Below are 12112 nucleotides of genomic sequence, written 5' to 3' on the forward strand. Positions count from 1 at the left end.
CTGTCCGGGCATGCTAGGAGTTTTAGTTTTGCAACATCTGGAGGTCCGCAGGTTGAAGACGACTGGTATAGGAAGTTGTACTCACCTGTCCCCGCCACTCTGGACCATCACCGCTCGTCACCGTTGCCCTGGATGTCGCCGTCCATCGCTGTCGCCGCGTACCCGACGCTCCGGCAAGGCCTCTGTTTCCCCGGCATCCTCGCTCTCCGTCGACATCATCACGTTGTTACGCACGCCACTCCTATTGGATGATGGGACGTCGTGCGCAGCGACGTGATGACGATGATGGAGAGCGCCGACGATGCAGGGGATCCCGAAGAGGACGCGCCGGAGCCCCGAGGACAGGTAAGTGATCGTCAGCGGACCACACGGGGCACCGTAAACAGCTTTCCGGGGTCAGCTGAAGCAGTCTGCGCTGGAGGATAGCCATTTATGCGATGGCCCCGACATACAAAAGCATCGGATGTTGAAATGATCGTAGGTCGGGGGGGGGGGGGGTCACTGTATATATATTTAATTTTGCAAAATAAAATATATTGCAGCACTTATCATCCAAATCTATGCACAGTGCCAGTGTCTCAGAGTCCTTCCGATATAAGTAAAGCGATGGCGCAGTACTTCAATTAATTCACTATTAAAAAAAAATAATAAACTTGGAGTACTGCGCCATCGCTTTACATATATGTATATATATATATATATATATATATATATATATATATATATATATATATATATATACAGTAATATGTATAACAAATAATAGAACAGAATATTTAGCTTAATGTAATAACCTAAAACTAAAACATAAAGGAGGATAATTAATAGTTAGAAAAACTTAAATAATTAAACTAATTAAAATAATAAAAATTGAAATTAAGATAATATAAACATTAAAACATTAAAAATAAACTGTAAACTCTAAAATGAATACATTAAATATTTAAAAGAATATAGAATATAAATGAAAATGTATCAAATGAGAAAATAAAAACACAAAAAATAAAATACAAAATTTAAATGTTGAAAGAAAATATTTAAAATAGAAAAATAAGAATAAAATAAAAACACATGAGCAAAAATATTTGTATTACTCTATAACAATAAGTAGAGTGGAATAAATTAAAGATGATAATAAATCGATAAAATAACTAGTTTAAACTAAAAATGAGATCATTCTGAGCCCATTGTAGTCGGGGACTGATGTAATTGGCCACAATCTTTGTACGGCTCTGCGGAATATGTTGGCGCTATATAAAGAAAAGCCTATAAACAACAGGTAGTAGAAGGCGGGGGACCCCTTAAGGCTGGAGTAATATACTGAATCCTCCATCTCTCATCACTTCTGCTCCTTGACCTGAGGTCGCTCTTTCCCTGATCCATTAAGGAATCTCGGAGTTAACGAGACGCCTGACGCCTTTGTGTGTGCGGCGCTGCCTCTGCTCTAATAGAGACACTTCTCCGCGGCTCAGTCTCTTCATTAGTGCGGCTCCGGTGCCGGGGTCTTCTTCTCACATGATTCCAGAACGTGCGTTCTGACAAGTTCTGATAATCACCGTTTTATCTGCCGGCGCCGTCCATTCGTCGGCGGTGTTGTGCGCTCCCCTCTCATGTGCGCCAAAGTCACATCTTGCTTCACTGCCTCTCTCATCAGGAGTAGAGCGCTCCGGTAATGTGGCGGCTTCACTCGATTCTAAACGCAACGGGATCGATACGGCTGCCAGGAGGAGCAAAAGATTTCGGTGTTTTGTTATTTTCTCGTTTTTCTTTTTTCAGTGTTTATTCAGTCAGAATGAGAAGAAAACAACAGAGAAACCAACAAAAACAAGATCGGGCCGGAGGGGCTTCTCTGCTGCTGTTACGGACCCCTTAATATATTGAGAACAGTGTAGAGGACATGGGGGGGGGGGCTGCCTACAAGACAGATCTCGGACGCTAAGATCAGATCCCTAAATAAATCCAGACCCCAGACCCATAAATAAATCCAGACCCCGGACCCCTAAATATATCCAGACCCCTAAATAAATCCAGACCCGTAAATGAATCCAGACCCCAGACACCTAAATAAATCCATACGCCAGACACCTAAATAAATCCAGACTTGTAAATGAATCCAGAACCCAGACACCTAAATAAATCCAGACCCCTAAATAAATCTTGACCCCAGACCCCTAAATAAATCCAGACCCCTAAATAAATCCAGACCCTGGACCCCTAAATATATCCAGACCCCTAAATAAATCCAGACCTGTAAATGAATCCAGACCCCAGACACCTAAATAAATCCAGACCCCCTAAATAAATCCAGACCCCAGACCCCTAAATAAATCCAGACCAGAGTCCTTTCTATATATCCTTTACCAAACCCTTTTATAATGCAGATTCCAGACCAGACCCAGTGATAAATGAGGACTCTATACCAGGCCCGGTTAGGGAGCGGTATGTAACTGGACAGGAAGCAGTATATAATTGGTTAGGGAGTGGTATGTAATCGGTTAGGTAACGGTATGTAATAGATTAGACAGCGGTATGTAATCGGTTAGGGAACGGTATGTAATTGGTTAGGGAACGGTATGTAACTGGACAGGAAGCAGTATATAATTGGTTAGGGAGTGGTATGTAATCGGTTAGGTAACGGTATGTAATAGATTAGACAGCGATATGTAATCTGTTAGGGAATGGTATGTAATTGGTTAGGCAGCGGTATGTAATCGGTTAAAGATTAGGGAACGGTATGTTTTTGGTTAGGCAGCGGTATGTAATCGGTTAAAGAACGGTATATTATTGGTTAGGCAGCGGTATATAATCGGTTAGGCAGCGGTATGTTATCGGTTAGGGAACGTTATGTAATCGGTTAGGGAACGGTATGTAATCGGTTAAAGAACGGTATATTATTGGTTAGGCAGCGGTATATAATCGGTTAGCAGCGGTATGTTATCGGTTAGGGAACGGTATGTAATCGGTTAGGGAACGGTATGTAATCGGTTAGGGAACGTTATGTAATCGGTTAGGCAGCGGTATGTTATCGGTTAGGGAACGGTATGTAATCGGTTAGGGAACGGTATGTAATCGGTTAAAGAACGGTATATTATTGGTTAGGCAGCGGTATATAATCGGTTAGGCAGCGGTATGTAATCGGTTAGGGAACGGTATGTAATCGGTTAGGGAACGTTATGTAATCGGTTAGGCAGCGGTATGTAATCGGTTAGGGAACGTTATGTAATCGGTTAGGGAACGGTATGTAATCGGTTAGGGAACGGTATGTAATCGGTTAGGGAACGGTATGTGATCGGTTAGGGAACGGTATGTAATCGGTTAGGGAACGGTATGTAATCGGTTAGGGAACGGTATGTAATCGGTTAGGGAACGGTATGTAATCGGTTAGGGAACGGTATGTAATCGGTTAGGGAACGGTATGTAATCGGTTAGGGAACGGTATGTAATCGGTTAGGGAACGGTATGTAATCGGTTAGGGAACGGTATGTAATCGGTTAGGGAACGGTATGTTATTGGTTAGGCAGCGGTATGTAATCGGTTAGGGAACGGTATGTAATCAGTTAAAGAACGGTATATTATTGGTTAGGCAGCGGTATACAATCGGTTAGGCAGCGGTATGTAATCGGTTAGGGAACGGTATGTAATCGGTTAGGGAACGGTATGTTATCGGTGGCCTCTGCCGCACACCGCAGTGTTCTGTGTCGCTGATTCTTCTTTCTTCTTTCTGTTCCTATTATGGCTGAAGTTCATGTTTGGAGTAAGAGTCTCGGTGCGGCCGGGATGTAATTCTCTCGTAGCGTTTTTTAGCAGCGCACGCGCTCTGTATGCCCCTGTGGCCGAGCGCCAGGACCCGGTAAATAAGAAGTGTCAGGACTGCTGATATTGGGATTTCTTCTCCAACCACCATAATAACAGAAACCGCTGTTTATTGTTCTAATAACAAAGTGGAGAGTGCGGCGGGCGGTCGCCTGGTATCACATAATGGATGCCTTTAATAGCATGGCCTCCAGCGGGGGGTTTATATCACCGCTCACCGTACACTACAGACATGAGTAATGGAGACCCCTGTGCTCCCGCCGCACACACCAGCATCGGGGTGAGATGGAGGAGGGAGGGCAGGAGCGGGGCCACAGGGTCTGACCGTCTTCACATCCCCTCCGAGACTTCCTGCTATTACTACTGTATATCATAGTTCTACCGTACACTGTGCTGCTGTAATACACCGCCACAGCCTGTCAGTCATCTGCAGTAATGTGACGTACGCTACATATCGGGAACCTAAAGGGAACGAGTCACATACAAGACTTTTACTGATTAGATCTGGACATTCACACATTCTTTTTTTCTAATCAATTTTATTTTATTTTGCTTAAGCTGCTGCTCTATTTACTGCATTTAGGGATTTTCTTTACAGCAGGGACATTGACTGGAGGAAACAGTGTGCAGACATGTGCAAAGGTCACTGTGTGTGGAGGAGGGGAGCTGTGATCATCACCTATTGACTTCTATGGGAGACTGTTGTGGTCATGCTATGTGACCTGTAGGGAGGGAAGTATAGGTCCTGTTATCATCACCTATTGTCTTGTATGGGAGAGTGTTGTGGTCATGCTCTGTGACCTGTGCAGATAGTGACAGGGACTGTTCCCCAGGACTGGCGCATGGCAAATGTGGTGCCAATATTTAAAAAGGGGTCAAAAGGTGACCCCGGGAAATAAAGACCTGTTAGTTTAACCTCCGTTGTATGTAAATTGTTTGAGGGTTTCCTAAGAGATGCTATTTTGGAGTATCTTGATAAAAATAAATGTATGACCCCGTACCAGCATGGCTTTATGAGGGATCGGTCCTGTCACCTGATCAGCTTTTATGAGGAGGTGAGCTCCAGACTGGACCAGGGGGAATCGCTGGATGTCGTATATCTGGATTTTTCCAAAGCATTTGATACGGTTCCACATAAAAGGTTGATACATAAAATGAGAAGGATTGGGCTGGGGGAGAATGTGTGTAAGTGGGTAAGTAACTGGCTCAGGGATAGGAAACAGAGGGTGGTTATTAATGGTACTTATTCTGATTGGGTGACTGTTACTAGTGGGGACCACAGGGGTCCGTTTTGGGTCCTGTTCTATTTAATATATTCATTAATGACCTTGTATGTCACGATGCCGGCTGGCAGGTAGTGGATCCTCTGTGCCAGAGAGGGATTGGCGTGGACCGTGCTAGAGGATCGGTTCTAAGTCACTACTGGTTTTCACCAGAGCCCGCCGCAAAGCGGGATGGTCTTGCTGCGGCGGTAGTGACCAGGTCGTATCCCCTAGCAACGGCTCAACCTCTCTGGCTGCTGAAGATAGGCGCGGTACAAGGGAGTAGACAGAAGCAAGGTCGGACGTAGCAGAAGGTCGGGGCAGGCAGCAAGGATCGTAGTCAGGGGCAACGGCAGGAGGTCTGGAACACAGGCTAGGAACACACAAGGAAACGCTTTCACTGGCACTAAGGCAACAAGATCCGGCGAGGGAGTGAAGGGGAAGTGAGGTGATATAGGGAAGTGCACAGGTGTAAACACTAATTGGAACCACTGCGCCAATCAGCGGCGCAGTGGCCCTTTAAATCGCAAAGACCCGGCGCGCGCGCGCCCTAGGGAGCGGGGCCGCGCGCGCCGGGACAGAACTGACGGAGAGCGAGTCAGGTACGGGAGCCGGGGTGCGCATCGCGAGCGGGCGCTACCCGCATCGCGAATCGCATCCCGGCCAGAGGCGGTATCGCAGCGCCCCGGGTCCGTGGAACCGAGCGGAGCGCTGCAGTGAGAGGAGTGTAGCGAGCGCTCCGGGGAGGAGCGGGGACCCGGAGCGCTCGGCGTAACAGTACCCCCCCCCCTTGGGTCTCCCCCTCTTCTTGGAGCCTGAGAACCTGAGGACCAGACTTTTGTCCAGGATATTGTCCTCAGGTTCCCAGGACCTCTCTTCTGGACCACAACCCTCCCAATCCACTAAAAAGAAGGTTTTCCCTCTGACCTTTTTAGATGCTAAAATTTCTTTGACGGAGAAGATGTCCGAGGAGCCGGAGACAGGAGTGGGGGGAACAGATTTGGGAGAGAAACGGTTAATGATAAGTGGTTTAAGAAGAGAAACATGAAAGGCATTAGGAATACGAAGAGAAGGAGGAAGAAGAAGTTTGTAAGAGACAGGATTAATCTGGCGCAAAACCTTGAAAGGACCAAGATAGCGTGGTCCCAACTTATAGCTAGGGACACGGAAGCGGACATATTTGGCGGAGAGCCATACCTTGTCTCCAGGGGAAAAAATGGGCGGAGCTCTTCTTTTCTTATCCGCGAATCTCTTCATGCGTGATGAAGCCTGTAAGAGAGAATTTTGGGTCTCTCTCCATATGATGGAAAGATCACGAGAAATTTCATCCACAGCGGGCAGACCAGAGGGCAAGGGGGTAGGGAGGGGGGGAAGAGGGTGACGGCCGTACACCACGAAAAACGGGGATTTGGAGGAAGATTCAGAGATTCTGAAATTATACGAGAATTCGGCCCAAGGTAGAAGATCTGCCCAGTCATCCTGGCGGGAGGAAACAAAATGTCGTAAATAGTCACCCAAGATCTGGTTAATTCTTTCTACTTGTCCATTGGATTGAGGATGGTATGCAGAAGAAAAATTTAATTTAATCTTGAGTTGTTTACAGAGAGCCCTCCAGAATTTAGACACAAATTGGACGCCTCTATCCGAGACGATCTGCGTAGGCAACCCGTGAAGACGAAAAATGTGTACAAAAAATTGTTTAGCCAACTGAGGCGCTGAAGGAAGACCAGGAAGAGGGATGAAATGCGCCATTTTGGAGAATCGATCAACGACCACCCAAATAACAGTGTTGCCATGGGATGGGGGTAAGTCAGTAATAAAATCCATACCAATCAGAGACCAAGGTTGTTCGGGGACAGGCAGAGGAAGAAGAAAACCAGCGGGCTTCTGGCGAGGAGTCTTATCCCGGGCACAGATAGTGCAGGCTCGCACAAAGTCCACCACATCAGTCTCTAGAGTCGGCCACCAATAGAAGCGAGAGATGAGTTGCACAGATTTCTTGATGCCCGCATGACCTGCGAGATGGGAGGAGTGACCCCATTTGAGGATTCCGAGACGTTGGCGTGGAGAAACAAAGGTCTTTCCTGGAGGAGTTTGCCTGATGGAGGCTAGAGAAGTGGAAATCAGGCAGTCAGGAGGAATGATGTGTTGCGGAGAGAGTTCAATTTCAGAAGCATCCGAGGAACGAGAGAGAGCATCGGCCCTAATGTTCTTATCAGCAGGCCGAAAGTGAATTTCAAAATTAAATCGGGCAAAGAACAGAGACCACCTGGCCTGACGAGGATTCAGCCGTTGGGCAGACTGGAGGTAGGAGAGGTTCTTGTGATCGGTGTAAATAATAACTGGGAATCTTGATCCCTCCAGCAGATGTCTCCATTCCTCAAGTGCTAATTTAATGGCTAGAAGCTCTTGATCCCCGATGGAGTAGTTCCTCTCCGCCGGAGAGAAGGTCCTAGAAAAAAAACCACAAGTAACAGCATGCCCGGAAGAGTTTTTTTGTAGAAGGACAGCTCCAGCTCCCACTGAGGAGGCATCAACCTCCAATAGGAAGGGTTTAGATGGGTCAGGTCTGGAGAGCACGGGAGCCGAAGAGAAGGCAGACTTGAGTCGTTTAAAGGCGTCTTCCGCTTGAGGAGGCCAAGACTTGGGATCGGCATTTTTTTTGGTTAAAGCCACAATAGGAGCCACAATGGTAGAAAAATGTGGAATAAATTGCCTGTAATAATTGGCGAACCCCAAAAAACGTTGGATGGCACGGAGTCCGGAGGGGCGTGGCCAATCTAAGACGGCAGAAAGTTTATCTGGGTCCATTTGTAGTCCCTGGCCAGAGACCAAGTATCCTAGAAAAGGAAGAGATTGGCATTCAAACAGACATTTCTCAATTTTAGCATAGAGTTGATTGTCACGAAGTCTCTGAAGAACCATACGGACATGCTGGCGGTGTTCTTCTAGATTGGCCGAAAAAATTAGGATATCATCAAGATATACAACAACACAGGAGTATAACAGATCACGAAAAATTTCATTAACAAAGTCTTGGAAGACAGCAGGGGCGTTGCACAGGCCAAAGGGCATGACCAGATACTCAAAGTGTCCATCTCTGGTGTTAAATGCTGTTTTCCACTCATCCCCCTCTCTGATGCGGATGAGGTTATAGGCGCCTCTTAAGTCCAATTTAGTAAAGATGTGGGCACCTTGGAGGCGATCAAAGAGTTCAGAGATGAGGGGTAAGGGGTAGCGGTTCTTAACCGTGATTTTATTAAGTCCGCGGTAGTCAATGCAAGGACGTAGAGAGCCATCTTTTTTGGACACAAAGAAAAATCCGGCTCCGGCAGGAGAGGAGGATTTACGGATAAAGCCCTTTTTTAGATTCTCCTGGACGTATTCAGACATGGCAAGAGTCTCTGGGGCAGAGAGAGGATAAATTCTGCCCCGGGGTGGAGTAGTGCCCGGGAGGAGGTCGATAGGACAATCATAAGGCCTGTGAGGAGGTAGAGTCTCCGCTTGTTTTTTGCAGAAAACATCCGCGAAGTCCATATAGGCCTTAGGGAGACCGGTTACTGGAGGAAGCACAGAGTCACGGCAAGGGTTACTGGGAACCGGTTTTAGACAGTCCTTGGAACAAGAGGGCCCCCAACTCTTGATCTCCCCAGTGGACCAATCCAGGGTTGGGGAATGAAGTTGAAGCCAGGGAAGTCCAAGGAGAATTTCCGAGGAGCAATTGGGGAGGACCAAAAGTTCAATCCTCTCTTGATGAGATCCGATGCTCATTAGAAGGGGCTCCGTGCGGAAACGTATGGAACAGTCCAACCTTTCATTGTTTATACAATTGATGTAAAGGGGTCTGGTGAGACTGGTCACTGGGATGTTGAACCTGTTGACGAGAGAGGCCAAAATAAAGTTTCCTGCAGATCCAGAGTCCAATAAGGCCACAGAAGAGAAGGAGAAGGCAGAGGCAGACATCCGCACAGGCACAGTAAGACGTGGAGAAGCAGAGTAGACATCAAGGATTGTCTCACCTTTGTGCGGAGTCAGCGTACGTTTTTCCAGGCGGGGAGGGCGGATAGGACAATCCCTCAGGAAGTGTTCGGTACTAGCACAGTACAGGCAGAGGTTCTCCATACGGCGTCGTGTCCTCTCTTGAGATGTCAGGCGAGACCGGTCGACCTGCATAGCCTCCACGGCGGGAGGCACAGGAACAGATTGCAGGGAACCAGAGGAGAGAGGAGCCGAGGAGAAGAAACGTCTCGTGCGAACAGAGTCCATATCTTGGCGGAGCTCCTGACGCCTTTCGGAAAAACGCATGTCAATGCGAGTGGCTAGGTGAATAAGTTCATGAAGATTAGCAGGCATTTCTCGTGCGGCCAGAACATCTTTAATGTTGCTGGATAGGCCTTTTTTAAAGGTCGCGCAGAGGGCCTCATTGTTCCAGGATAATTCAGAAGCAAGTGTACGGAATTGTACGGCATACTCGCCAACGGAAGAATTACCCTGGACCAGGTTCAACAGGGCAGTCTCAGCAGAAGAGGCTCGGGCAGGTTCCTCAAAGACACTTCGAATTTCCGAGAAGAAGGAGTGTACAGAGGCAGTGACGGGGTCATTGCGGTCCCAGAGCGGCGTGGCCCAAGCCAGGGCTTTTCCAGACAGCAGGCTGACTACGAAAGCCACCTTAGACCTTTCAGTGGGGAACTGGTCCGACATCATCTCCAAGTGTAATGAACATTGGGAAAGGAAGCCACGGCAAAACTTAGAGTCCCCATCAAATTTATCCGGCAAGGATAGTCGTAGTCCAGAAGCGGCCACTCGCTGCGGAGGAGGTACAGGAGCTGGCGGAGGAGATGATTGCTGGAGCTGTGGTAGTAACTGTTGTAGCATAACAGTCAGTTGAGACAGCTGTTGGCCTTGTTGCGCTATCTGTTGTGACTGCTGGGCGACCACCGTGGTGAGGTCAGCGACAACTGGCAGAGGAACTTCAGCGGGATCCATGGCCGGATCTACTGTCACGATGCCGGCTGGCAGGTAGTGGATCCTCTGTGCCAGAGAGGGATTGGCGTGGACCGTGCTAGAGGATCGGTTCTAAGTCACTACTGGTTTTCACCAGAGCCCGCCGCAAAGCGGGATGGTCTTGCTGCGGCGGTAGTGACCAGGTCGTATCCCCTAGCAACGGCTCAACCTCTCTGGCTGCTGAAGATAGGCGCGGTACAAGGGAGTAGACAGAAGCAAGGTCGGACGTAGCAGAAGGTCGGGGCAGGCAGCAAGGATCGTAGTCAGGGGCAACGGCAGGAGGTCTGGAACACAGGCTAGGAACACACAAGGAAACGCTTTCACTGGCACTAAGGCAACAAGATCCGGCGAGGGAGTGAAGGGGAAGTGAGGTGATATAGGGAAGTGCACAGGTGTAAACACTAATTGGAACCACTGCGCCAATCAGCGGCGCAGTGGCCCTTTAAATCGCAAAGACCCGGCGCGCGCGCGCCCTAGGGAGCGGGGCCGCGCGCGCCGGGACAGAACTGACGGAGAGCGAGTCAGGTACGGGAGCCGGGGTGCGCATCGCGAGCGGGCGCTACCCGCATCGCGAATCGCATCCCGGCCAGAGGCGGTATCGCAGCGCCCCGGGTCCGTGGAACCGAGCGGAGCGCTGCAGTGAGAGGAGTGTAGCGAGCGCTCCGGGGAGGAGCGGGGACCCGGAGCGCTCGGCGTAACATTGTAGAGGGGTTGAATAGTAAAGTAGCAATCTTTGCAGATGATACTAAACTCTGTAAAGTTGTAAACACTATAGAGGACAGTGCACTGTGTATAGTAGATAACACAATAGAAGACAGTGCACTGTATATAGTAGACAACACAATAGAGGACAGTGCACTGTTACAAATGGATCTGGATCCATTGGATACTGGTTAGACCACATATAGAATACTGTGTACAGTACTGGTCAGACCACACATGGAATACTGTGTACAGTACTGGTCGGACCACACATGGAATACTGTGTACAGTACTGGTCAGACCACACATAGAATACTGTGCACAGTACTGGTCAGACCACACATAGAATACTGTGTACAGTACTGGTCAGACCACACATAGAATACTGTGTACAGTACTGGTCAGACCACACAGAGAATACTGTGTACAGTACTGCTCAGACCACACATAGAATACTGTGTACAGTACTGGTCAGACCGCACATAGAATACTGTGTACAGTACTGATCAGACCACACATAGAATACTGTGTACAGTACTGGTCAGACCACACATAGAATACTGTGTACAGTACTGGTCAGACCACACATAGAATACTGTGTACAGTACTGGTCAGACCACACATACGTACAGGAGGTGGGGCTGTGATCACGTGTCATTATATTACTATTATATTATATCAGTGATGTCATACAGGAGGCTGGGCTGTGATCACATGTCATTATATTACTATTATATTATATCAGTGATGTCATACAGGAGGCAGGGCCGTGATCACATGTCATTATATTATATCAGTGATGTCATACAGGGGGCGGAGCTGTGATCACAAGTCATATTACTATTATATTATAACAGTGATGTCATACAGGGGGCGGGGCTGTGATCACATGTCATTATATTACTATTATATTATATCAGTGATGTCATTCAGGGGGCGGGGCTGTGATCACATGTCATTATATTACTATTATGTCAGTGATGTCATACAGGGGGCGGGGCTGTGATCGCATGTCATTATATTACTATTATATTATATCAGTGATGTCATACAGGGGCGGGGCTGTGATCACGTTATTTTATTACTATTATATTATATCAGTGATGTCATACAGGGGGCGGGGCTGTGATCACATGTCATTATATTACTATTTTATTATATCAGTGAAGTCATACAGGGGGCGGGGCTGTGATCACATGTCATTATATTACTATTATATTATATCAGTGAAGTCATACAGGGGGCGGGGCTGTGATCACATGTCATTATATTATTATTATATTGTATCAGTGATGTCATACAGGGGGCGGGGCTGTGATCACATGTCATTA

General features: G+C 47.6%; 1 protein-coding gene across 3 annotated transcripts in view; it reads left to right on the forward strand.

Moving 5' to 3' along the window:
• The window catches only part of MDGA1 (MAM domain containing glycosylphosphatidylinositol anchor 1), a 429239-nt gene that overhangs the window by 303265 nt on the left and 113862 nt on the right, over positions 1 to 12112 (forward strand). The window lies entirely within an intron of this gene.

Source organism: Hyla sarda, chromosome 3 (genome assembly GCF_029499605.1).
Source record: "Hyla sarda isolate aHylSar1 chromosome 3, aHylSar1.hap1, whole genome shotgun sequence".
NCBI lineage: Eukaryota > Metazoa > Chordata > Amphibia > Anura > Hylidae > Hyla > Hyla sarda.